This window comes from Oryctolagus cuniculus, chromosome 14 (genome assembly GCF_051225735.1).
Source record: "Oryctolagus cuniculus isolate XC-2025 breed Fujian yellow rabbit chromosome 14, ASM5122573v1, whole genome shotgun sequence".
In the NCBI taxonomy this organism is placed as follows: Eukaryota; Metazoa; Chordata; class Mammalia; order Lagomorpha; family Leporidae; genus Oryctolagus; species Oryctolagus cuniculus.
In genome coordinates, this window is record NC_142880.1 from 90223284 (window position 1) to 90245834 (window position 22551).

Here is a 22551-nt window from a genome sequence, read left to right on the forward strand (position 1 = left end):
CAATTTTATTTATTTATTTATTTTTTTGACAGGCAGAGTGGACAGTGAGAGAGAGAGACAGAGAGAAAGGTCTTCCTTTGCCGTTGGTTCACCCTCCAATGGCCGCCACAGCTGGTGCGCTGCGGCCGGCGCACCGCGCTGATCCGATGGCAGGAGCCAGGAGCCAGGTGCTTTTCCTGGTCTCCCATGAGGTGCAGGGCCCAAGCACCTGGGCCATCCTCCACTGCACTCCCTGGCCACAGCAGAGAGCTGGCCTGGAAGAGGGGCAACCGGGACAGAATCCGGCACCCCAACCAGGACTAGAACCCGGTGTGCCGGCGCCGCAAGGCGGAGGATTAGCCTAGTGAACCGCGGCACCGGCCTGAAGTTCACTTTCTAGGTGAGCACCTCCCAATGCTTGAAGACTTCCCCTAACAAGGTAGGGCAACAGCCAGTGTCCTGCTGAATGGGGCAAAGCTGGAAGCACTGCAACAGAGATCCAGAACCAGACAAGGATGCCCCTTCAATGGAGCCAACTGTCTTCAACCACAGAATCCAGAGAGACCGTGTCTGTGCTAGAGTCCCTGACACAGCCCCCAACGCAGGATTGAGCTTTTTCTTAAATCTCCCAAAATTAAAACTCACTCCAGGGGCCAGCACTGTGGCATACCAGGTAAAGCTGCTGCCTGTAGTGCCGGCATCCCATATGGGCACTGTTTCAAGTCCCAGCTGCTCTACTTCCAATCCAGCTCTCTGCTATGGCCTGGGAAAGCAGTAGAAGATGGCCCAAGTCTTTGGGCCCCTGCACCTGCATGGGAGACTTGGAAGAGGTTCTTGACTCCAGATCAGCCCAGCTCCAGCCATGGCAGCCACTTGGCGAGTGAACCAGCGGATGGAAGACTTCTCTCTTTTTCTGCCTCTGCCTCTCTCTAACTCTGCCTTTCAAATAAATGAGTCTTTAAAACAGGAAAAAAGGGGTCGGTGCTGTGGCATAGCCAATGGAGCCGGCATCCCATGTGGAAGCTGGAGAAGATGGCGCCTGCACCTGCATGGGAGACCTGGGAGAAGCTCCTGACTCCTGGCTTTGAATCAGCGCAGCTTGGGCCATTGCAGCCAACTGGGGAGTGAACCAGCGGATGGAAGACCTCTCTCTCTCTCTCTCTGCCTCTCCTCTTTTGAGTCCTGGCTGCTCCACTTCCAATCCAGTTCTCTGCTGTGGCCTGGGAAAGCAGTGGAGGATGGCCCAAGTCTTTGGGACCCTGTACCCCAGGAGGAGGAATTTATCTTTTTTTTTTTTTTCAAGGATTTATTTATTTATTTGAAGGGTTGACAGACAGAGAGAAAGAGATCTTACATCTGCTGGTTCACTCTCCAAATGGCCACAATAGCCTGGGCTGGGCCAGGCTGAAGCTTGGAGCCTGCAACTCCACCTGGGTCTCCCACATGAGTGGCAGGAGCCCAAGCACTTGGGCCAGCCTCTACTGCTTTCCCAGGTGTGTTAGAAGCAGCTGTATTGGAAGTTAAGCAGTCGGGACTCGAGCTAGTTCTCTGATATGCGATGCCAATGTCAGAGGCATCATGACGCCAGCCACGGGAGGAGGAATTTCTATACCCAATGGCTCAGGACCAATTTCTTACCACGAGACTAGACAAAAATCAAGAACAACCTGAAAGGAAACAGTGACACTATGAAAGTGACTCACACATTACTCACAGGGACATGACAGGTTGACACCAAACACTGCCAACAGGAAGCAAATCTCTACATTCTCAGATTTCAAACTTCATCCCAAGAGGTTCTAAGAAAATCCTGGACATCATTGCCAATTAAGTGCCCACAGCAGACTGCACCTCACTGCTGCATCTGAGGGGTGGGTCACAGGGCAGGCACCTTGCAAATACCTGGGATGCTAATTCAGAGTAGCCTTGCCCTTCGGCAAGAGCAATCCCCAGAGGACCCTGGAATAACAACCCTGGCAGGCTCACTGGTCACAAACAAGTTTTACATAGGGAAGGGCTGCTATTTTTTATTTAACCAATAAAATCACTGCCCTAACCTGTCCAATATCCGTAAGCCTCCTGTCCTGTAGGCTTGTGAGGAGAATCTATAGAGGTGAATGTAATGATCTACAAAAGAAAAAAGAGAGAGAAAGAGAATTTAAGAAGTATGAATTATCTTCAGGTTCATTAATTTGTGGACTTTCTGTTCCAGGACGTCTCAGAATGGAAAAGGGGAAGAAAATGGTTATAATTTACCATCTCAGATGTGGGGTTTGGGTCAAAGTCACATACGTGTGTAACTTTCAATATGACTCGTGAAAGCGAAAGTTGTAATCTTGTGCTGCCGCAGCTACAACTTTGGAAAATTCTCTTGCCAAATCATTAGAATACCACAGGCAGTTCCCAGTTTTTGAGAGGACTGTGTTATTAACTTCACCTTGATTGTTCTAAAACTGGGAACAGGTGCTGGGATGGTAGCACTAAGGATCGAGCCACTGCTGGGGACGCCAGCATCTCACATTGGCGTGCTGGTTTGAGTGCCAGTTGCTCCATTTCTGATCCAGCTCCCTACTAATGCGCCTGGGAAAGAGCAGTAGATGGCTCAATCACTTGGGCTTCTGCCACCTTCATAGGAAGCCAGACGGAGACCTGGGGCTGCTGGTTTTGTCCTGAGCCGGCCCTGGCTGCTGTAAGCATTTGGGGAGTGAACCACCAGAACTCTCTATACCTGCCTTTCAAATAAATAAATACATTTTTTTTTTTTGACAGGCAGAGTGGATAGTGAGAGAAAGACAGACAGAGAGAAAGGTCTTCCAATGGCCACCGCGGCCGGCACATCGCGCTGATCCGAAGCCAGGAGCCAGGTGCTTTTTCCTGGTCTCCCATGAGGGTGCAGGGCCCAAGCACTTGGGCCATCCTCCACTGCCCTCCTGGGCCATAGCAGAGAGCTGGACTGGAAGAGGGGCAACCGGGATAGAATCCGGTGCCCCAACCGGGACTAGAACCCGGTGTGCCAGCTCCGCAAGGCAGAGGATTAGCCTAGTGAGCCACGGTGCCGGCCAATACACTTTTTTTTTTTTTTTAAATAAAAAAGGGGACCACATTTTTTCTTAAACATAAATATAATTATTAAAAACTGAAGTATAATATATGTTCAGTAAAAGACAAATTGTAAGAGTTTAGCTTGATGAATCTTGAAATATGTATATACGCTAGTAACCATCCAACAGGATCCAGTTTAGCACCCAGAAGGCTGCCTCGTGCCCCTCCCCAGCCAAGAGCCATCTCGTTTTAGTTGCTTATTGGCCATATGTGCACCTTCTTTGAAGAAATGTCTATTTAGGCACCTTGCTCATTTCTTAACTCTCTTTTTGTTGTTTAGTTATAGAGCTTCTTTATGTATTTTGAACTTGGCTAAATCCACCTGTTTGTTCATCAGAAGACTCACGAAAATAGACTCCAGAAAATAATCTCAACCAGGTTATCTTCAGAAGTAAAAATAACCTGGCAGAGCCCAACACCTACTGCGGTTTACCTGGGCCCACAGATGTAACTGCTGGGGTGGCTGTTGAGCAGGCCAGGTGTTTAAAGAGTGCAGGTCACCACCTGATGAACAGAACAGAATAAAATAGAAGCATCAGAGTCAAGCCCAAAGTCCAAAACTCCTTTCTGGCCTGCAGCTGGCTCTTCTAAATACCAGCCACCCTTCCCTGCTGCTGGCCTCGCTACTCCAAGCCTGGGCGTCCCCAGCTAGGCGAGAAATGGAAGGACAAGTCCCACAGGTATCTGTGGCTCACACTGTGGTCTAGAGCGCTCCAGTGACTCATTCCAAGGTCCTCTAAGTAAAAAGATTGTGAAGAAAATGTGGCATGTGCTTGGGGAAGACCCTGGGAGACACGGGAGAGAAATGAACAGTGGTGGGGAGCGAGTACTTTCACCGTCATGGAAAGGGTTTGGAGGCAGACGTGAACACGGAGTGAAAGCAGAGCTGACCCCTGCGTGTGGAGGCTGTCGGGCTGCAGGAGAAGATGCCAGTCTCCGCAGGAGTTCATGTTCCTCATTTTTGCTTGTTGGGAGAACCTGAAGAAGGACACAAAGGCGGAGGTGATGGTAGAGTTAGCTGGGGCCTCAAAGATATGAGACTTGCAAGGTGGTCAGGCATGATTGTCAGGCCACTAAGGACAAATTATGAGACCAGAATATGGCCCTAAATACCCAGAAGCTCCTCCATCAGCTGGTTTTGGAGCAAAGGTTAATATGCAAGTGATAAATAATTCCAGTAGAACGGTGGATGCAAAGAGCATACCGGTATTAGCAAAATGGCAAAATTCACATAGCATTAAAGCTGTACTTGAAGAGCTAAGACGCCTATGATGTCCAAAGAAAATATGAAGCTTGCACAGCCCCCATAAGGACAAACATATAATTAACCTTATCTTAAATCAACAACCCTCTACTCATATTAATGTCCTCATTAAATATCACAATTTGGGGCCGGTGCTGTGGTGTAGCAGGTAAAGCTGCTGCCTGCAGTGCCGGCATCCCATACAGGTGCTGATCCAAGTCCCGGCTGTTCCATTTCCAATCCAACTCTCTGCTGATGTGCCTGGGAAAGCAGTGGAAGATGGCCCAGCTCCTTGGGCCCCTGCACCCAAGTGGGAGACCTGGAACAAGCTCCTGGCTCCTGGCTTTGGATCAGCCCAGCTCTGGCTGTTGCGGCCACCTGAGGAGTGAACCAGTGGATGGAAGACCTCTCTCTGTCTCTACCTCTCTCTGTAACTGTCTTTCAACCAGTGCCCATATGGGATGCTGGTGCCACCTGCGGAGGCTTAGCCTCCTACACCACAGCGCCGGCCCCTGCAGTCTTTGTTTTAGCAAACCATGTGTTCAAGTTTAAGTGACGTCAACAAAAAAGCAAATGGGTGTATGCATATGTGATTTTGAGATTGAAGCTTAAAATATAAATAAAATGTGGAACACGGGGCAAAAAAAATAAATAAATTGCAAGCAAAAGCAAATGTTTGGGGCTAGAAGCCGGGCAATCTGAGCTGTTCCTCTGCAGAGCGAGTCTCAGGAACGCTATGTGTGCGGATGTTGCACCCGCAGAGGTAACGTCCAGAGGCAATCTAAATATTGACTTTCATGCTGCAACCTTTGCCTTGTTTGTAGCCCAGTGTGAGCCTTAGACCGAAGACAAAATACAAGCATTTGAGTTTTGAGATAGTTACATAAAAATCACAAAGCACCCTACTAACAAAAATTGATTTTTTCAAAACAGCAACACAAGATTGTTTCTATCTAATTTTATGGAGAGCTACTTTTATCTAATTATTTCATTATAATTATTCAATGTATACCCCAAACCAGAGGAAGGAAAGCTATTTTAAAATTCTATTAAAGGGCCGGCACTGCGGCTCACTAGGCTAATCCTCCGCCTGCTGCGCCAGCACACCAGGTTCTAGTCCCGGTCGGGGTGCCGGATTCTGTCCTGGTTGCCCCTCTTCCAGGCCAGCTCTCTGCTGTGACCCGGGAGTGCAGTGGAGGATGGCCCAAGTGCTTGGGCCCTGCACCCGCATGGGAGACCAGGATAAGCACCTGGCTCCTGGCTCCTGCCATCGGATCAGCGCGGTGCGCCGGCCACAGCGCACCAGCCGCAGTGGCCATTGGAGGGTGAACCAACGGAAAAGGAAGACCTTTCTCTCTGTCTCTCTCACTGTCTACTCTGCCTGTCAAAAAAAATTAAAAAATAAAAATTCTATTAGAAAACATCAATAAGCCCTTTAAATAATGTGAGTAAATGACTTAAAGATCTGGGGATTGTACTAATCTATAAATAAGCCTTATCAAATATTTAAAGTCGTGTATGTGTGTAACAGGCATGTCTATGATTTTTACTTACTAAGATTTGAGTGAAACAGTGGAATGCTTTTCTTATCCAAAAATGGGACAATAAAGAGATTAAATATTTTCTTATTAACCCTTCGCCTGGAGAGGTTGAGAAGCAGAAGACGGTGGATACACATGCCTGTTTTCTGTTCCATTAGAAAAAATGAATATTATTTCGCCACCCTTGAAAATGTCTCTTTGTTGTTGTTTGGTTTGGTTTTTTGTTGGTGCACATTGGAAAACTCAGTTTTTCAGTCCAAGAAGACCTGGAGGGCTGTCACTTCCTCTTCTTTTTCAAGTTTTTAAAACCAGACAGCTGATCAGTTCCCCAGGGGAGGAAGTGGTGACACTGCTATCAGTCCCAGCGGGCAAGACCAGAGCAACTGGACACACGGCATGAACTGCACTGCTTTTATCCTGGAAGGGCAGGGGAGAGAGTCCACGGCTCTGGTTTGGGCTCTGTCCTCGTTTCCTCATCGCTGGGCTCACAGCAGTGGCCTCCACCTCCTCTCCTCCCCACCTACGTAGGGTCCTTCCTCGGAATCACTCTGCCCTCATCCCACCTGAATCCGGACTCACTCTGCCCTCATCCCACCTGAATCCGACAAGAACACGGGGCAGAGGTCTCCAGGAAGCTATTTTCTTTTTCCTCTTAAATTCAAACCCAGGGGTGGGGTTGGATATGCTGTTCTTCCGGAAGCGCCTTTCTAGACTTTGGAATTGTCATCCACGTGGAAAGGTTTTAAACTATGAAAATTAGGTCAGGTGAGCCCCACCCACACAGACAAAATATCCATGCGGAAAAACACCCTCATGTGCTGCTCTCAGTCAGAAACCCGGGCACATCCCAGTCTCCCCAGCCTCCAGATCTTACAACCTAAAGCGCTCCAAACTCTCACGCCCAGGAGCCCCTCCATCCACGCTGACCACGCACCATGTGTCACGCACCACGCTTGCTCTAAGATGCAGTGACAAATCAGTCCTGGTGGAAATTCCAGCAGCAGGCACAGCACAGAGGCCCCCTCTCCACTCAAACCAAAGCACCGAGGCCCCCCCACAGCAGCCCTCCCTTCTCCCTGCTAACTCTGAGCTAATACAGTTCTCCCAGTTTACAGACAGGGACACTGAGGGATAGAACGATTACGTAACACGCCCTGGATCACAGAGACCGTGATGGAGTAGACAGGCGGTCTCCTGGCTGTCGGGCGCGTCCTCCAGAGCGGAGGAGCAGAGAAGAGCCAGTCCCTGCTGTCAGACACGTTGTGTTCTAGGGGAGGCACCAGCAACAACCACAGGAAATTTCTTTTTTTTTTTTTTTTTTTTGGACAGGCAGAGTTAGACAGTGAGAGACAGAGAAAAAGGTCTTCCTTCTGTTGGTTCACCCCCCAAATGGCCGCTAAGCCAGCGTGCTGCGCCAATCCGAAGCCAGGAGCCGGGTGCTTCCTCCTGGTCTCTCATGCGGGTGCAGGGCCCAAGCACTTGGGCCATCCTCCACTGCACTCCTGGGCCACAGCAGAGAGCTGGCCTGGAAGAGGAGCAACCGGGACAGAATCTGGGACTAGAACCAGGAGTGCTGGCGCCACAGGCAGAGGATTAGCCTAGTGAGCCACGGCGTTGGCCTACCACAGAAAATTTCTAATGGCAAAGGCAAGGAGTAGCTGGATGGCTCCTGAAGACTGAGTGGCCAGGGTAGGCCCCCTTTTAAATTTTTTTATAAAGAATTACTTTTTTATTTGAAAGTCAGAGTTCCACAGAAAGAGGGACAGAGAGAAAACATTTTCCATCCCCCAGTTCACTCTCCAAGTGGCCACAATGGCCAGGGCCGAGCCACACCAAGGCAGGAGCTTCATCCAGGTCTTACACATGAATGCAGGGCCCAAGCATTTGAGCCATCTTCTGCTGTTTTCCCAGGCCCATTAGCAAGGAGCTGGCTCGGAAGTGAAGCAGCCGAGACTCAAACCAGAGCCCATATAGGATGCTGTTCCTACCTACACCACAGTGCGGGCCTGGGAGGGCCACTGTGTGAGTCTCTAAGCTCTGTAAATCCAGCTGTGTTTGATTCTCCTGTCCATTTCCCACAGTGACTAACAGCACTCCTTGAGGAGGGCCAGCCTAGATTTCAGAACAAGGAAGAGAGGAAGTTGGGTGTCTGTGTACACCCAGGTCTGTTGGGACAAAATACCACAGACTGGGTGTCCTAAAACAACAGAAGTCTATTGCCTCGCTGTTCCGGAAGCCAGAAGTCCAAGGCCAAGAGGTCAGCAGGTCATGCTCCCTCTAAGAGCTCTTCTTACCCCTCTCTGAGCCAGCTTCGGGTCCTGGCTTGCAGTTGAAGCAAGTCTCTGTCCCCTGGACCTTTGGGCCTCTCCTTCCTGGGTCTCTTCCCCTCTTCCTCTAAGGACACAGGCCTGCTGCTCGAAGGGCCCAGCCTTCCCTGGAACTTACTGCTCACATTTTAAGATACTAGAAGGGAGGATTTCATCTTATCTTGGGTTGTGGCGGGGGGGGGGGGGGGGGGTAGACACAATTTAACCTATAATACCAGGGCACAGTTGTTCTCTTATATACCAGGTTTGGGGTAAGATGCAGAATACCCCTAACCTGGACTGGGTGAGCACCTGTGACAAGGGGAGGGAGGCAAGCGGGAGCCCAAGTGTTTGCTACTAGACAGAAAGCATGTGTTAGGGCAAGACTCAGGTAGGTGCCGTGGCACAGCAAGGTAAGTGCCTCTAGGAGCACCCATATCCCATGAGAGTAGCAGTTTGATTCCCAGCCACTCCATTTTTTTTTTTTTTTTTGACAGGCAGAGTGGACAGTGAGTGAGAGAGACAGAGAGAAAGGTCTTCCTTTGCTGTTGGTTCACCCTCCAATGGCCGCCGCGGCCTGCGCGCTGCGGCCGGCGCACCGCGCTGATCCGATGGCAGGAGCCAGGAGCCAGGTGCTTCTCCTGGTCTCCCATGGGGTGCAGGGCCCAAGCACCTGGGCCATCCTCCACTGCACTCCCTGGCCACAGCAGAGAGCTGGCCTGGAAGAGGGGCAACCGGGACAGAATCCGGCGCCCCGACCGGGACTAGAACCCGGTGTGCCGGCGCCGCTAGGCGGAGGATCAGCCTAGTGAGCCGCGGCGCTGGCCTTTTTTTTTTTTTTTTTTTAAGATTTATTTATTTATTTGAAAGGCAGAGTTATATAGAGAGAAGGAGAGACAGGCAGAAAGGTTATCCATCTGCTGGTTCAATCCCCAGATGGCTGCAATAGCCAGGGCTGGGCCAAGCTGAAGCCAGGAGACTGGAGTTTCTCCCAGGTCTCCCACATGGGTGCAGGGGCCCAAGGACTTCCGCTTTCCCAGGCGAATTGGCAGGGAGCTGGTTTGGAAGTGGAGCAGCCAGGTCTCGAACAGGCAGCCACAGGGGTATGCTGATGTTGCAGGCAGCAGCTTACCCCGCTATGCCACAATGGCAGCCCCCGTGGGTTGCCTTTTCAACATGTTAATAGCTAGCTTTTCATGCACAAACTTAGTAATTTTAATTTAGTCCAAATCGTCTATGTTTTTCTTGTGTTGACTGTGCTTTTGGTGTCATATCCAAGAAATCACAGCTGAATTCAATGTTGTCAAACCTTCCCCTTTGTTTTCTTCTAAGGATTCTATAGTTCTAGGTCTCACAATTGGGTTTTTGATATATTTTGAGTTAACTTTGTATATGGCATATATTAATATTCTCTAGAGAAACACAACCAATAAGACAAAGAGAGATATATATGGATACCTCTCAAAGTTAGTAGAAAGGTGGAATTAAAATGTTTATTAGGGCCGGCGCCGTGGCTCACTAGGCTAATCTTCCGCCTTGCGGCACCGGCACACCGGGTTCTAGTCCCGGTCGGGGCGCCGGATTCTGTCCTGGTTGCCCCTCTTCCAGCCCAGCTCTCTGCTGTGGCCCGGGAGTGCAGTGGAGGATGGCCCAGGTGCTTGGGCCCTGCACCCCATGGGAGACCAGGAGAAGTACCTGGCTCCTGCCATCGGATCAGCGCAGTGCGCCAGCCACAGCACGCCGGCTGCGGCGGTCATTGGAGGGTGAACCAACGGCAAAGGAAGACCTTTCTCTCTGTCTCTCTCTCTCACTGTCCACTCTGTCTGTCAAAAAATTAAAAAAAAAAATGTTTATTGGGGTGGGCCTTTGGCTCACTGGTTAAGGCTCGCAGGTCCTGTATTGGAGTGCTAGATATCCTCACATGGAGTATTTCACACCCAGTCCCGGTTGTGGCTCCAGCTCCACCTTCCAACTTAGATGGAGCCTGGGAAGCAACAATGACTGCTCAGATAACAGGTTCCTGCCACCCAGTTGACCCAGATTGAGCTCTTTGTATCCCAGTCATCATGAGCATTTAAGGAATCAATCAAAAGATGGCAATCTCTCTCTCTCTCTCTTCCTCTGCCTTTCAAATAAATAAAATTTTTAAAGTGGCTGGCATTGTGGCAGAGCAGGTTGAACCACTACCGACAACGCTGGCATCCCATAGTGGAGTTCCGGTTCAAATTCAGGCTCTTCCTCTTCTAATGCACCCGGAAAGGCAGTTGGAAGACGGCTAAGTGCTTGGGCCCCTGCCACCCACGTGGGAGAACGGGTGGAGTTCCTAGCTCCTGGCTTCCTAATTTAAACTTCTTTTAGATTGAATTATCACCTGGTATAAGGTAAGGGGCCAACTTCATTTTCTGATTGTGGATATCCAGTTTTCCCAAAAATCATTGTTGAAAAGATATTCTGGGGACCGGCGCTATGGTGTAGCTGGTAAAGCCGTTGCCTGCAGTGCCGGCATCCCATATGGGTGCTGGCTCGAGTCCCGGCTGCTCCACTTCCAATCCAATTCTCTGCTATGGCCTGGGAAAGCAGTAGAAGATGGCCTAAGTCCTTGGGCCCCTGCACCTGCATGGGAGACAGGGAAGAAGCTCCTGGCTTAGGATTGGTCCAGCTCTGGTCATTGCAGACATCTGTGGAGTGAACCAGCGAATAGAAGACCTCTCTTTCTCTCTCTGCCTTTCAAATAAATAAATAAACCTTTAAAATAAAAGTGACGTATAGATACATAAACAGTTCATTATGGAAATGTGTATTCATTTGCCAATACTTTGATAAAGGCGGCCATTTAGGGAGTAAACCAGCAGATGGGATCTCTCTGCGTCTCCCCCTCTTTCTTTATAACTCTGCCTTTCAGATAAACAAGTAAATCTTTAAAAATAAGTAAGTTTATATGTCTGCTTTCTGAAGGACAGGAGATCACAATCGGGTCTCCTGGATTCCAGTCTAATTCCCTTAGGACATCTTCTTATCTCTCTCGCTGCCAGGATGTTATCAAAGAGGAAGGAAGGAGGGAGAAACATTCAGTGCATGCCTTCCCTCCATTCCTGGAAGGCTGCCTCCGGCCTTCAGCCTGATTCTCGCTGTACACATGTGTGGCTATTTGGACTACTCATTTATTAAGTTGTGGACTCTGCTGAAGGGCACCTCACATATCGTTTTTTTTCCCCCTAAAGCTAATATTTGTTCTTGTGTTTGACAATAGTCAGGTATGCTTAGGCTCCCTCATGAACACAGCTCCTAAAAGGCAGTGTGGGGCACTAGAAGCACTGTGGGATATACATCGCCATGACGTGAGATTCTGGACAAGTCAGGTGAGCTCTGTAAGCCCCTGAATCCTCCCACAAAGTAGGGCACTAGGAACATCTTCCTACTGTACCTACTTCACAGGGCTGCGGAAAAGATAAAACAAGCTGATGTTTGCAAAAATACTTTGGTAAGGAGCTGGCAATGTGTCATAGAGGGTAAAGCTACCACGTGCAGTGGTGGCATCCCATAAGGGCGCCGGTTTGAATCCCAGCTGCTCTACTTCTGATCCAGCTCTCTGCTATGACCTGGGAAAGCATGGAAGATGGCCCAAGTGCTTGGACCCCTACACCCATGTGGGAGACCTGGAAGAAGCTCCTGGCTCCTGATCAGCCCAGCTCCAGCCGTCCTGGCCATTTGGGGAGTGAACCAGCAGATGGAAGATTCTCTCTCCTTCTGCCTCTCTGTAATTCTGCCTTTCAAATAGATAAGTAAATCTTTAAAAAAAAAAAATACTTTGGTGAAGTGTTTTGAAGAACTCCATGAGATTTGTAAACTGTGCATCTTGTATTACTATGACTTAATAAACATGAATTCAGGTGTCTTCTACCAGCGGGAGGACCCACTGTGCAGTCACTACTGCTGTCTACAGGTGGCTGGTGGAGCCACATCACCAGTTCTGGCTGCATGATGTCAATGGAAGCGACTTGCATCACTTCTGGGTCAAAACATCTGATTGCCTGCATGAGACCCTACAGCACTTTCATCCCCTTTGCTATGACGTCTGGTGATGTTTGACGTGGTGGGTTCTTCAACAAGCTGGGTCCCAGGTAATAGTTATGAGGGGGCTGGCGTTGTGGCCAGTGATTAATCTACCACTTGCAATGCCAGCATCCCACATTGGAACACTAAGTTGATTTCCCATCTGTTCCGCTTCTGATCCAGCATCCTGCTAACGTGCCAGAGAGAACAGCAGATGTTCTTGGGCCCCTGCCACCCATGTGGGAGGCCCAAAAGCTCCCGATTCCTGGCTTTGGCCTAACCTAGCCCCAGCTCTTGTGGCCATATGGGGAGTAAGCCAGCAGATGGAAGATCGATCCTTCTCTCTCTGTCTCTCCTCCCTCTTCTCTGTAATTCTTTCAAATAAATGAATAAATAAATCCTTTTAAAAAATAGGCAGAAGAAATTAATCTTTCCAAGCCATGAAGACCTTCATTAGTATGGTAGGTAAGTGAGTCACAGAGTCAAGAAATCCCACTTTGATTCCCAAATTCACTATTTACTAGTTCTTTGACCTTACGCTGTCTCTAAAGGTCACTCCATTTCAATAAAAACAGCCAGGGGCCTGCAATGTAGCACAGTGGGTTAAGTTGCCACCCACAATGCCGGCATCTCATATAAGTGCAGATTCAAGTTCTGGCTGCTCCACTTCTGATCCAGCTCTCTCCTAATGTGCTTGGACAGCAGCAGAGAATGGCCCAAGTCCTTGGGCCCCTGCCACCCACATGGGAGACCAGGATGAAAGTTCTACACTCCTGGTTTCGACTTCACCCAGCATTGGCTGTTGCAACCATTTTAGGAAGTGAACCAGCAGTCAGAAGATCTCTCTAATTGCCTTTCAAGTAAATAAATAGATCTTTAAATAAATAAAAACAGCCAAACTGCTATAATGAAAATTCTTTTTTTTTTTTGACAGGCAGAGTGGACAGTGAGAGAGAGAGACAGAGAGAAAGGTCTTCCTTTGCCGTTGGTTCACCCTCCAATGGCCGCTGTGGCCGGCGCACCGTGCTGATCCGAAGCCAGGAGCCAGGTGCTTCTCCTGGTCTCCCATGGGGTACAGGGCCCAAGCACTTGGGCCATCCTCCACTGCACTCCCAGGCCACAGCAGAGAGCTGGCCTGGAAGAGGGGCAACCGGGACAGAATCCAGTGCCCCGACCGGGACTAGAACCCGGTATGCCGGTGCCGCTAGGTGGACGACTAGCCTAGTGAGCCGCAGCGCCGGCCTTAAAGTCTGGTTTTCTTCAGTCCTCCTGACTGTCTGCTCAGGGCATGGATTTGATCTCGAAGTTGGTTTCCCAAAGGACTGCCAACAGCACCGGTGCCACGCAGACAACTGCATGTTGGCTGGTTTAGCTGTGAGTCCCTAAACCAATCGCTGGCTAGGGGACTTGGATCATCTTTGGCCAAGAAACCCCAGGCCTGGAGCCAGCTGTATGGGGAGGGTTAATAAAAGCAGGAAAGAGAACTGGGGAGTGATAAGGACAAGGCAAGGAGGCCTGGGCAGGATTTACTGCATTCAGTATTCATGAACTGGGGACAGCACTGTGGCACAGCAGGTGAAGCTGCTATACCGGCAGCCCATATGGGCTCTGGTTCGAGTCCCGGCTGCTCCACTTCCAATCCAGCTCCCTGCTATGGCCTGGAAAAGCAGCAGAAGATGGCCCAAGTGTTTGGTCCCCTGCACCCGTGTGGGAGCCCCGGATGGCTGTTCCAGTCTCCTGGCTTTGGCCTGGACTAGCGCTGGCCGTTGTGGCCATCTGGGGAGTGAACCAGCATGTGGAAGACCTGTCTCTCCACCTTTCAAACAAATAAATAAATCCTTACCAAAAAAAGTACTTTCACTAAGCGTTGAGCTAGGTGACTCAGAATGAGGAGCTCACGGTTTGGGGAAGGCAGCAGGGCCTTCTTCACCAAGGAGGCACAGTCCCATGACTGTGGGTTTGAGGGCCAGGAAGCCATGGATGTTTGAAGCCCAGCCTTATCCTTTCCTGGCTATGCAGTAAGGAACAGACTTTCAGAGTCTATGAGATTCATTCTCCTTGCTCACAAGTGGAGGTAATATTTAACTTCAGATGTTGTGGTGACAACTGGATAAAACCTCTGTGGGGATAGCCATGTGGCCCCCTGCTGAAGAGAGCGGTTTGGAACATCTGCGTCCTGTATTGCTGTGGCCGGATTTGAGTCCCTATTCCACTCCCAATTCCAGCTTCCCGCTAATGCACGCTCTGGGAAGCAACAGGTTATATCTCAAATAGTCGGCTGATGGCTTCAGCCTGGCCCAGATCCAAAAACTGCGGGCATTTGAGAAGTGAACCCGCAGATGGGAGCTCGCTCTCAATCTCTCTCTTGCTCACTCTCTCCCTGCCTCTGAAATAAAATTAAAATGTCTTGAAAATCTGTTTGTGGGGCCAGCCTCCATCTGTGATGCTGGCGCCCCCTCTGGGAACCAGTTCATGTCCCAAATGTTCTACTTCCGATCCAGCTCCCTGCTAACGGCCTGGGAAAAACAGCGGAGGATGGCACAAGTACTTGGTCCCTTGCCCCAATGTGGGAGACCCAGATGAAGCTCCTGGCTTTGGTCTGGCTCAGCCCTGGCTGAAGCAGCCATCTGGGTGTGCTGACCCGCGCCGGGTTTCCTGAAACAGAGAGTGGGAATGGGGACAAGGACGCAAAGAATGGAGCCAAGACAGATCCTGATGAAGGCTCGTTTATTCTAAAATTCCAGCAGTATTTATACATAACCGGCAGTAGGAAAAAGAAGCACAAAGGATAACATACATAAGCGGCTTATCGGAGTTACAGACAATTCTTGACACAGCGTTCCTGCTTAGTTGATTGAAAAAGGCTTTTAGGGGCCGGCGCTGTGGCGCAGTGCCCCGCCTCGGCCTGAAGCGCCAGCATCCCATATGGGCGCCGGTTTGAGACCCAGCTGCTCCACTTCCTGTCCAGCTCTCTGCTATGGTCCAGGAAAGTAGAAGAAGATGGCCCAAGTCCTTGGGCCCCTGCACCCATGTGGGAGACCTGGAAGAAGCTCCTGGCTCCTGACTTCAGATCGCTGCAGCTCTGGCCGTTGCGGCAATCTGGGGAGTGAACGAGTGGATGGAAGACCTCTCTCCTCTCTCTCTCTCTCTCTCTCTGCCTCTCCTCTCTCTGTGTAACTTTGACTTTCAAATAAATAATTAAATCTTAAAAAAAAAAAAAAAAAAAAAAAAAAGAAAAAGGCTTACCCAGTCATCCATCATCAATTACAAGGATACAACAAAAGCATGTAAAGTGAAGGTTTTAGGAATGATTGATCATTTACATCTGTTTCTTGTAAAAGCCTGACGGTAAGCTAAGGCCCTTTCCTGCTTTCTCAATGTGCCATATTAACCTTTCACCCGCACCACAGTGTCTGCATCTATACGTTCAATATATACCAAAAGGTGATTGTTTCCAGCTGCCCACATTTCCCCCTTTTTTATTTTTGGGGGCATTGCTCCTGTCTTAGGTTGCTTGAATCTCAACTTGTCCTTACCCGTCCCTGGATGCCTCAGACACATTCTGGGGCTCCTGCCTTAGGTTGGTACAGGAAGGCCAAGTCTTACCCGTTACTGGAAGTCAATGCCATCTTATTTTGTTCGAGGGTGTGTTTGCAAGCATAATTTTAAAATCTCGGCCCATACAGCACCGAATGATGCAGAGAGGCCTTGGAATACACGGGGAGGCACGGAAGAAAAAGCAGGGGCAGCAATAAAGGACCCAGCAACATCAAGTGCCAGTGGGTCCACTGAAATCCACCAAAAGAAAAGGGATTAGTCAGAAACATATGCTGGCCGGCGCCGCGGCTCACTAGGCTAATCCTCCGCCTAGCGGTGCCGGCACACGGGGTTCTAGTCCCGGTCGGGGCGCCGGATTCTGTCCCGGTTGCCCCCTTCCAGGCCAGCTCTCTGCTGTGGCCAGGGAGTGCAGTGGAGGATGGCCCAAGTGCTTGGGCCCTGCACCCCATGGGAGACCAGGAGGAAGCACCTGGCTCCTGCCATCGGATCAGCGCGGTACGCTGGCCGCAGCGGCCATTGGAGGGTAAACCAACGGCAAAGGAAGACCTTTCTCTCTGTCTCTCTCTCTCACTGTCCACTCTGCCTGTTTAAAAAAAGAAAGAAACATATGCTGAAGTTCACCTTTTAGCTGCTGTACCAGAGATTTTAGGTAAGGAACATTATTTGAGATATTAAAGCAGCAACCTCCAGGAATTAAATTACAACTTCTAAGATCTTTCAGTAGTAAGTAGTCAGTGGCAGCCCGGTTGAGTAATGCACCTGCCCGGACCTGATCAAGTCCCTCAGCGATACTGGATAAGGCAGCAGCAGTCACGTTCACAGTCTTGGTAATAATACATGCCAGCTCTCTGAGCAAGACCTGCAGTAGCTGCCCTGGAGGCAGCAAGACCAAAAGCTTCCCAGTCCCCGGGAACATGGAAATTATCATCACATCCTTCATAAATCATATGCGTATACCTTCCCTTGTACAGATTCTTCTGAGCAGGTTTGAGAAGAAGGGGTGCAACCCAACCGAGGGGGCATTTACACTCATCATGAGGAGCCAAAGAGCTATATGCCCAACCTTTAGGAGCCTCGCTCCCGTTGAAGTGAGAAAGCTTAGTTTTGTTTAATTGCCAAGGAACATAATAAAGCTTTCTGGTAACATTACTAAATTTTAGAGAAGTAGGGTTCATGCCAGTGATTTTTGTAAATTCCCTTTTTGAAGAGGGAACTCCCAGGATATTGCTGGTTAGTAAATTTGTGGGAGAATCGGCTGTATTTACACAAAATGATGATGTATTAGCTGAGGCAGCCAAATGTAGCCAAAAATTACTAGATTCAGCAGAAAAAGAAGCATTAACAATAAGAGTCACTCTGATAGTTTTAACCAATATACCAACGGGCGCCCTCTTCCAGAATTGGCACAGGTATGTCCCTGCATCAGACAACATAGCTAATTTTGTTATACTAAAATCAGTATTATCTCTTTTTGATTGGTCAGTTACACTGAGCCATTGATTTTCAGCTATACCCTTGCCAATGCAGAATATGGTTTGATTATTTCGTACCCATTGAATAAATCCTGCTGTGTTAATCCCATTAGCATAAATACATGAACAATTTAAAACTACGGGTGCGCCTACAGAGACGGTAACGTTAGTCTGACTTGATGTGAGTTGACAGGCTTCATTCACTCTCGAGGGGATGCTGATCAACAGTGTTATTTTGACAAGTACCATCAAGGGGTGGTTCTGTGACATTGTCCGTCTGTCATACCAATCGCTCAGGTAACCACTGTACCTCACTGTCTTTCTGTGAGAATACAGAAACATGTCCACGTCCCCATATTAGAACAGGATCAGGTCCATACCACTGAGCAGTAAGACGGTCTTTTATTCACACAGGCTTGTTGTTTTTGAGTTTCAGGGTGCCAGTGACGATCGGCTGCAGATTTTCCTTGATTATCCAGTATTAAAAAATTTAAAATGACAGCCGGCGCCGCGGCTCACTAGGCTAATCCTCCGCCTGCGGCGCCAGCACCCCGGGTTCTAGTCCCGCTCGGGGCGCCGGACTCTGTCCCGGTTGCCCCTCTTCCAGGCCAGCTCTCTGCTGTGGCCAGGGAGTGCAGTGGAGGATGGCCCAAGTGCTTGGGCCCTGCACCTGCATGGGAGACCAGGATAAGTACCTGGCTCCTGCCATTGGATCAGCGCGGTGCGCCGGCCACAGCGCACCGGCCGCGGCGGCCATTGGAGGGTGAACCAACAGCAAAGGAAGACCTTTCTCTCTGTCTCTCTCTCTCACTGTCCACTCTGCCTGTCAAAAAAAAAAAAAAATTTAAAATGAAAAGAGCCTGCAATAGCCATTTGTGTGGAGAATGTGTTATGGCTCCGTATTCCCCCTTTTTTATTTTTTGTAAATAATTTTTTAATGTAGCGTGGACACGTTTTACAATGTCTTGTCCCTGGGGATTATAAGGAATTCCCGTGGTATGAGAAATGTGAAAGTTAGTACAGAAGTGCTTAAAAGAGTTGTTTCCAGCTGCCCACATCTGGGGAGTGTCCAGAGAAAATCTCTCTCTCTGTCTCTCTCTCTCTGTACAACTCTGACTTTCAAAATAAATAAATTAATTAAAAAAAAAATCTGTGTGACACACAGAGGTACTTAATAAATAGCATGTTCTGCTTATTGTATTGTCCTGCACATTGTAAGGGATTACAGTGTGCAGAGTCTAGGGGCGCACAGTGAGGAGTAACTTATCTGCCTTCAGGATCAGACTGGGTTCCTGGACCGCCAGTGTGATCAGCAGCTTCTGGATAACAACTGTGGATTTTTGGAATTATACCTACTTATTTTTGTTTCAAGGCTGTGTTTTAACTTCACTCCATTTAAAAAAAAATAGTCGAATTGCTCTACTGAAAACTCTCAAAGCTCAAAGCAACTCTGATTCTTTCAAGCACTACTGCCATGACCTAATGTTGTAAGGAAAGGAACAAATACCTGATATTCATCTTCATTGTTTTCTGTGGTTGGTTTCCTGTTATTTTTTTTTTCTTCTGTGTAGGGGAAGGGAGTAAAGGAAACTTCCTTGTTAACCTACTACTGTAAGCAGAGAGTTTTTTTAGAAAACAAACGCAGAGGGCAAGAGCAGGCTTTTCTGCAATGTCACTGCCAACATGATTTAACTCCAACATGCTTAGGGACAGTACTGAACCACTGACTTGCCGTCTGGTTACTCAATGAAAGTAACAGAAGTGGAAAACCCAGAGAAAGGAGCAGACACATCAGTTGGAAAGTGCACTGCGAGGTGTTCCGTCTGGAGCTTAAAAGAATCAAAGTTGCTTTGAGCTTTTTAAGAGTTTTCAGTAGAGCAATTTAACTGTTTTGATTGTCCCCCTACACTTTCATAACTTAAAAAGTGATACACTGGGGCCGGTGCTGGAGGCAGCAGGTAAAGCCACTGCCTATAGTGCCAGCATCCCATATGGGCGCCGGTGCTGGCTGCTCCACTTCCTATCCAGCTCCCTGCTTATGGCCTGGGAAAGCGGTAGAAGATGGCTCCAATATTTGGGCCCCTGCACCTGTGTGGAAGAATCAGAAGAAGCTTCTGGCTCCTGGCTTCGGATCGGCCCATCTCTGGCTGTTGCAACCATTTAGGGAGTGAACCAGCAGTGGAAGACCTCTGTTTCTGCCTCTTTGTAATTCTTCCTTTCAAATAAATAAATAAATCTTTTTTTTAAAAAAGTGATACATTGCTAAGCAGTCAGGAATGTATCATTTATTTTCCATTTTTTATTGACAGACAGAGAAATCTTCTGTCTGCTTGTTTGTCCCCCAGATGCCTGCAACAGCCAGTCTGAAGCCAGGAGCCCAGAACCCCATCGCAGGTGGTAGAAGCCCAAGTACTTGCCCCATCACCTGCTGCCTCCCGGGGTGCAGAGAAGGTGCTGGACAAGAGCACAGCTGGAATTCAAACACAGGGACTCTGAAATCGGATGGGGGGGGGTCCCAAGTGGCCTTTTAACTCTTGTGCCAAATTCCTGTCTGGACAGTTTTAAATTGTTTTGGGGGATGTGTAGAATTACGGGAAGTCATTTTTAGAGAAGTTAAAGAAGATTTCAAAATGGTGTTTCAACTCACTCAGTATTTTAGGGTCAGAACCTTTAGACACAAAGGTGGAAGAACATTCCAGCAAGGGGAATGAGTCTGAGCAAAGGGCAAGTGGCAGAGACAAGAGTGGGAGGAACCCGCAGCGCCCAGGTGAGCAGCCCCACTGAGTCAGAAGGGAGAAAGAGTGCCGTATCTCCCCGGCTCAGTCAGCACTCAGCTGTCCACTTTCTAGCCTTTATTTTTGTGAATGTGTGTATTACCTCCCAGACTCCACAAGGGAGGAGCACCTCTGTATGGGCCCCATTTGTCCAAAACATCTTTTGAAATCTTCCTGAAGACCTGCACATCTCAGCCCCCTTCTTGGGCTTGGTCCGCATGCTGATGGCCGCCAGTCTTCCTGTTAGGTAGCAAGTCAGAAATGTAGCCTGTGTGTGTGTGTGAGGCAGGCCTGAAGACCAGCACCCACTGCAGAGCTCCAGAGGCCCAGCAGCTTGCACTTCAAAGTCCAGCTCAGACCCTGATAGCTTTCCAGGTGCTCCCAAGGAAAGCTCCCAGGAGAATTCTCTCCCCTCAGGACCAAATGGGTTACCTGACCTGATAACACGGGGCAATAAAACCTTCACAGATGCCCTAAGGGAAGCTCCCCGGGGCTCCAGCAAATCTGGGGAGGAATTTGCTAATTTTCACCCAACAAACCCTTCTGCCAGGACTCCCCATCCCTTGTCCTGGAGGAGAGGGGGAGGTGGGTAAACAGACTCCCTTAAAAACCTAGGGAGCCCTATGAGAGGAACTGGCTAGGCCCAGCATGTGCCTGCTATGAGAAGATGAAACCTGACACTGGGCAGTCCTTGGTCTGGCAGGGCGGGGGCAACCAATTTGGGGGTGGGGGGCTTGATGTATGGCCTTGTGAGGAAGGAAGGAATGCGGATGTAATACTTGTTTGCCTGAGAACTATAAAAACCCCAGGAACAAAGAAAGGAGGTCTTGGTCTCCCAGCACTGCGTTGCACAGGAGGCCAAGGCCCCAGCATGCTGGACCTACAAATAAAGTCCCTTTGTTCTTTGCATTTCGGTGAGTCTTGCTGGTTCTTTCTATCTGGGCGATCCGGAACACAACAGTCCAAGCGGACAGCGCACTCAGCCCTCTGCTCTCTGCTGAGCTGCCCGCCTGGCCTGCCCAGGTGTATTCTCTCCAACCATCCATGCAACCTGGCTCTCCCCCAGTCCCAGCGACTGGGCGCTCTCTCTCCATCCCTCCCATTATACCCAACAAAGCCTTATCGCTCCGCTCTCTGTCTCACGCCTGAATTCTGTCTGGCGTGAAGACAAGAGCCCCACGGCCTTTCCTCCGGTGACATTCTCAGGATGGCCTGCACACAGCTGTGGCTGTCTCACATTTGTGGCACCTTGTACTATTTTACAGTTTCCTATGCAGCTTCCCACTCACAACTTCACTGCATGCTGGGCCTCCAGCCCCCCGCCTGCCTAGCTTGGCAAGTCTACTTTGAGATCTCAATGGAAGCTGTCAGGACCCCCTCACACTCGCATTGTGCACCCCTGCAAAGCTGAAACCCACACCAAGATCCGCCACCTACAAGAAAGACCTGTGCTCTGGTAGCTGCAACACATTTGCACCTCTATGCCTGTGCAATCCCGTGAGGGGAGGGCCCCCTCGCAGGCGTCCCAGGCGCCTTCAGGGGGCCTCCTCCCATTGTCTGGCTCGTTCACACACTCACTGCCTTTTGCCCGGGCTGTTCACTTTGGGAAGTCAGTTCTCAATGGTGTTTTGCAGTCCCAACACTTCTTCCCATTCCTAATGCCAGTAAAACAAACCAAGAGCAGCCCTGAATGCCCTGCTGGCCTGAACGCCCTCTGCCAAACAACCAGTTCAGCCTCCCACCCACTCTCAGGACAGGCACACCACACAGCCTGGCTCCTTGCTACAAGGTAGCGAGGGCGATCTTTAATCCAGTTCCCAACAGGATGCTCTTTGCAGCTGGAAGCCCCAGAGATGCGGCCTGTATTAGCCACACTGCTAGCTGCACTCCAGGCTTCGGAGAGCGCATAGCAGGTGCCCAAACGCTCACCTTACAACACCCTAGGCTTTCTCCGGCCTGCTTCTCCCATCTCATCCGACCTTGCCCAGTAAAACAATTCCAAAATCCACATCTTCGCATGCGGTAATAACCCCACTTCGCAGTACCAAATTTCTATATGAGTCTGCTTTTCGACACTTTAAAATACCTGAGAGGGGCTTTCTTGGGAAAGACGAGGCTTCTTTCCGCTACAGCTCGGAATCATAAGTCGGGATCCGATGGCTCCACAATAAGGCGACGGACGACCACAGAAAGAGCCAGGGAGCAAAGCCCGGCTGGCCTTGCAGTAAATAATCAAAACTGGCGCCAGTGCCTCCCCCCAGGCCACACCCCCAGGACCTAAACACCTCCTATGGGCCTGACCCCGCAGACACCACCATTTGGTTGCAGGAATGTGTCGCCCAGTTCCTATTCCAGGCAACTGTCCGCGGGTGAGCAAACAATTCCAGGCAGACGCCTAAGTAACGTGTACAAACGCAGGCTACATCTAAGTAACGTGTACAAACGCAGGCTACATCGAAGGAGAGCAAACACTCAGGCGTAAGCGTGGGATGGGGAGAGCGACCTGCCCTGACAGGGCCAGAG

At 49.6% G+C, this 22551-nt stretch overlaps 1 long non-coding RNA gene and 1 pseudogene across 1 annotated transcript; one reads left to right on the forward strand and one right to left on the reverse strand.

The window, feature by feature from the left end:
- Positions 1-1313: 1313 nt before the first annotated feature.
- LOC149122431 (uncharacterized) lies at positions 1314-22262 on the reverse strand. The gene is made up of 3 exons (XR_016220856.1): positions 22115-22262; positions 3973-4059; positions 1314-2106 (listed from the first exon to the last, which is right to left on the reverse strand). It is a non-coding gene; the product is annotated as an uncharacterized LOC149122431 (long non-coding RNA).
- Positions 3043-5699, forward strand: LOC149122432 (ubiquitin-conjugating enzyme E2 variant 2-like; annotated as a pseudogene).
- Positions 22263-22551: the final 289 nt, after the last annotated feature.